Below are 4,938 nucleotides of genomic sequence, written 5' to 3' on the forward strand. Positions count from 1 at the left end.
AACACACATATATGTTTATCTCCAAACCCCACCAAGATGAAAATAAAAGGATAAATATAATACAAAATAAAAAGATATGAAGACCATCAATCAACAAGCCCCACCTGCGCACACAGAGTAAGATCAAACATTTTAGGAAAACTTCCAACACACACACACACACACACACACACACACAGTCCAGAAAAGGGGGAGTAGAATTCAGAGGAAGTAATATGAAAAAGCAGAACACTTAAAAACTGAAAAATTCTTCCTTGGAGATCTAAAACAACATGTACACAAAACAAAAAACAGAAATGCAATACATAAGAAAAGAAGCAATCAGTGAATAAGAGAGTTGAAATTAAAAAAAAAAAAACCTCAATAGAAAGGATAACAAGATAATGAAATTGTCCAGAGAGTAGAATAAAAAAAGAGGGACACAAGTAGAAAAAAAGACAAGGGCTCTAACTCGGGCTCCAGTGTCCTGTAGAACCTAGAAAACTGGAGGAGAGGGCAGGGTGAGTCATTAGAGTGGTAGAAAACAGGTAATTTACATAGGGAAGAAAAACAGGTCATATCCATAGGATAAAAAAAATTATTAAAAGAACAAAACTGAAGTTATAAACAGCAACATTCAGAAGTTAGAAAAGAGGGGTGCCTGGGTGGCTCAGTGGGTTAAAGCCTCTGCTTTCAGCTTATGATCCCAGGATCGTGGGATCGAGCCCTGCATCGGGCTCTCTGCTCAGCGGGGAGTCTGCTTCCTCCTCTCTCTCTGCCTGCCTCTCTGCCTACTTGTGATCTCTGTCTGTCAAATAAATAAATAAAATCTTTTTTTAAAAAAAAGTTAGAAAAGAGTAGGGCAATGCCTTTACAATTCTAAGGGGAAAATATCTCCCACCTAGAGTCTCCTAACAGCTAAGCTTTGTAGCTTTTCATCCCCATCCCCTCCTGGCAGACTCAGATGCTCTCCCTTCCTCTCTCATATTTACCCCTTCATCGTCAATAATGTTATGCTTGGCTCTAATTTCTCCTCTCTGACTTGCAATAAATCCATCAAACATGAGAGAAAAGTCAGTATTTTCAAGCAGATAAGGTGTCACAAAGTTTACCTCCCATGGTCTCTTTCTCTGGAAGCTATTAGATGATGCGGTTGGCCAAAATGAAGCTGTAAAACAAGAAAGAGGGAGAAAATCTAAGAGCCATGCAGTAGGAGATCCAACACAGAGGAACAGAGAGAAGTGTTAAGAAGCCCAGAAAAACAGCAATGGGGCAAGCCTAGAATACAGCCAGTCTACATCAGACCCAGAGAATAAATGACTCAAAGAAGGAAATTTCCAGGGAAAAAATAAAATCGATGAATTATGGTTAGGTTTGACTACATGAACAAAAATGTAGCATGAGGTTTACAGATCTTTTGGAGGCTTTGGGGGAAATGAGCAAAAAGTATGTAGAAAACAACCAAAAAACACGAGCCTACTATAAATTTTTGTTTTGATATTTATGATATGATGTTTCTACTCCTCAGAAATATCACAGACCTTATTTTTTTTAAGTTGTTATTTATTTATTTGACAGAGAGAGAGGGAGAGGGAGCAAGAGTGCACAAGCAGAGGGAGCTACAGAGGGAAAGGGAGAAGCAGGCTCCCCACTGAGTGGAGAGTCCAACGTGGGGCTCGATCCCAGGAGTCTGGGATCTTGACCTGGGCTGAAGGCACTTAACTGACTGAGCCACCCAGGTGCCCCAATATTTCAGTATTTTAAAAGTACATGGAGGAGGGGCATGTGGGAGGCTCGATCAGTTCAGTGTCTGCTTCTTGGTTTCAGCTCAGGTCATGATCTCAGGGTCATGAGATCAAGCACAGCAATGAGCTCCATTCTGGGCATGGAGCCTTCTTAAGATTCTCTCTCTCCCAGGGCGCCTGGGTGACTCAGTGGGTTAAAGCCTCTGCCTTCGGCTCAGGTCATGATCCCAGGTTCCTGGGATTGAGCCCCACACTGGGCTCTCTGCTCTGCAGGGAGCCTGCTTCCTCCTCTCTCTCTCTCTCTCTCTCTGTCTCTGCCTGCCTCTCTGCCTACTTGTGATCTCTGTCAAATAAATAAATAAAATCTCTTTAAAAAAATCTTTAAAAAAAATTATTCTCTCTCTCCCTCTGCCTCCCATCCACCACTTTCTCTCCCCTCCCCCAAAAAAGTATATAAAGGGAAATGGGTGAAATATTTCTTTCATCCAAACTATTCATGGCTGCTTTTTGCCACCTCTTACATCCCTATCCAAGAGACAAACAGGATCTAAGAGCCCACTTTCTGACGTTGATGCCTTGACCGCAGGCATCTGGGGAGTCTTCTCTCTTCCGTGGAATGAGAGTGCATGGTGGATGGCATGGAGACATAGGAGACATAGGACATAGGAGAAAGCCCCAAAGAAGACTGACTCAAGGGGAAAAGTCTACGTGATTAGATGAATAACCAATTCAAAGATGGAAACAGTAATAACGCAACAGTTGAGGTAACTTCATATGGAGTCTGAGTAACTCAAATCTGATGTGTGGGGGTGAGGGAAATCCATGGAAATGGTGGGTTATCGTGGTGAATCGAGCCCAGCATTATTCTGGCTACATTTGGAGGCTAGTTAGAGGGAAGATTCAGGAGGATGGCTTGGTCCAGATATACAGGGCCCTGCGAGAGGCCTGTCCCATTCGATTGTAAAATTGTCTTACACGGGAGAGGGGCGTACAGGAAGAGTAAAGGAAATAACTTGCAAACCCAACACACATAATCATTATGATGGGCTTTGACTTCTTACTTTTTTTTTTTTTTTCCACTTCTTTCTTTTCTCTTGCCTGGGTCACTTTGGAGCCCCTTGTTTGTCTCCAGGATCATCTCTCGGAAGATTTCTGGGCTCACTCCAGGTTGCATCTTCCTTCACAGCCTTCATTATCTACCCTTTATCCTGCTGTCATTCCCCTTTTTTCTCACTATGCATTCTTCTCTATCTTATAAACCAATCACACGCTAAACGAAATCCTCTAGCCCCTCCCAAATCCATTTCTCAAACATTTCCCAACAAGCCCGTCAGTCACAGCTCTTCTCCAAGAGAACAATCTCCATGTTTCCTCCAGGTAGCAACACATTATCAGATCTTTTTTTTTTTTTTTTCTCCTTGAAATCTTCTCATTCCCCTTGTTCTCATTCTTCTTCATTTCCTTTGGCCCTAGCCTCCACCTCATCCTCAAAAGCTCTTCATTCCCAGCTTCTCCTTTCCTCTCTCATATTTACCTCTTCACAGTCAGGACCTCTCTGCTTGGATCTAATTTCCCCTCCTTGACTTTCCCCACTTCCGCTGTCTCTGCTTCCTTCGCTAGCTCCACTCCTTCATCGGCCTCACTCATCATCACCTTCATCTGTAACCTCTTTCTCTTCGATAGAAACAGATTCCTCAGCAGGATCATTCACTCCGCCCAAGACATCCTTCTCAACTCCCACTGCTTCCTCAGTCTCTTGTAGCTCATCACTCCCTTCCACCCTTTCAAAAGGATTTTCCATCTCAGCATCGGTAATTTTCCTCTGTTTTTCATCATTAGTCACTTCTAGCTCTCTTTCAGTTGTCTCTTCAGTTACACTCTCCATCCCTGAACCCTCCAGCTTGTCTGCACTTGACTTCAGTTTATCTCCAGTGGATCTCAAATCCTCTCCGCTACTTTCTGGCTTCTCTTCCCTGGAGCCCTCCTTCTCTCCACTTGACCTCAGCTTCTCTTCACTCAGACTCAGCTTCTCACTTGAGGTCAACTTCTCTCCACTCAGCGTCTCTCCACTCGACCTCAGCTGCTCTCCACTTGACCTAGGCTTCTCTCCACTCAGCTGCTCTCCACTCAGCTTCTCTCCACTCGACCTCAGCTCCTCCTCATTCTGCTCTGGTGTATGTGGTCCGGATCTCAGGTCCTCTCCTCTGATCCCCACCCCACTAAATTTCAACCTCTCTTTAAAGCCAGACCCCCTCCTAGACCCTGCTGTAGTCTCTGCACTCTCAGATTCAGCGCCTATTTTGTCTCTAATTTCTTGTTTCCCCCCCATCTCCTTTGGGCTGTTTTCCCCCAAACCTGCTGGAGCCTGTAATGAACTTGCTACACCGTGCACTAACTTCATATCCGTCCTTTCCGGACTCTGGCCTGACTTCGCTTTCAAGACCACTTTTCCCACATCTTCCGGTCTCCAGTGCTGAGGGTCAAGCTTTGGGTCGCCCACTGGAGGCTTTTGGGTATTTCTACCCAGGAGCTCCATTCTCTTCCCAATCACAATGAGCCCGTTCCAGGGCACCCACACATTTTCTCGCAGCATCTGTGCCCCTCTGCTTCCCGGGTCCAGGTGCGACCACCCGTGGACCCGGGCCCGGCCTCGGGCGCTCCGGCGCCGGGCCTTGCGGCGTCTCCTCAGGACTCTAAGCGGCTTGCCCCGCAGACCCCTCATGCCCCAGAGCGGAAATTCTAACGGAACCCCTTTCCCCAAAGACACTACCCCACATCCTTACACCTCGACCACCCTCCCACCCCTCCTCCCCATTCCCCCCACCCCACCCTCCCAGCCTCCCACCCTGCCCACTGGCTCGTCGCTTCGCCCACCGCCCGGGCGCGCGACGGGGCTAGTGCGCACGCGCAGAGCGCGCGAGGCGGTTGGGAGGCACGGCCCGGAGCTGCGGCAGCGACAGACTGCGTGCCTGGGGGCGGGGGGGGGGCTGCTGACGTGGCTCGACACCACTGTAACCCCAGAACCCCCGACCCCAGGCCCCATGCTGTGGCCCGTTCCCGGCCCTGGGTTACGTGCTTCCCCTTAAAAGCTGGAGCCAAGCAAGGGAACGACAGGCGTTGTAGCCAATGGGGTCGCTCACGGTGAACCTGGTAGCCAATCAAAAGGCGGAGCTGCAGAGGAGCGGGTGGAAACCACGCCCGATTCCAGGTGACT

At 47.5% G+C, this 4,938-nt stretch overlaps 1 protein-coding gene across 1 annotated transcript in view; it reads right to left on the reverse strand.

Annotated features, from left to right (window-relative positions):
- LOC116598502 overlaps window positions 1-4,548 on the reverse strand; it is a 38,783-nt gene extending 34,235 nt beyond the window's left edge. Inside the window, exons 1-2 of the transcript XR_004289094.1 lie at window positions 2,786-4,548; window positions 1,092-1,147 (exon numbers count right to left, since the gene is read on the reverse strand). The gene's annotated coding sequence lies outside the window, so the exon portion shown is untranslated. The remainder of the gene's footprint in view (window positions 1-1,091; window positions 1,148-2,785) is intronic.
- Between the last annotated feature and the right edge of the window lie 390 nt (window positions 4,549-4,938).

The sequence above is a fragment of the Mustela erminea genome, chromosome 9, assembly GCF_009829155.1.
Source record: "Mustela erminea isolate mMusErm1 chromosome 9, mMusErm1.Pri, whole genome shotgun sequence".
Lineage (NCBI taxonomy): Eukaryota > Metazoa > Chordata > Mammalia > Carnivora > Mustelidae > Mustela > Mustela erminea.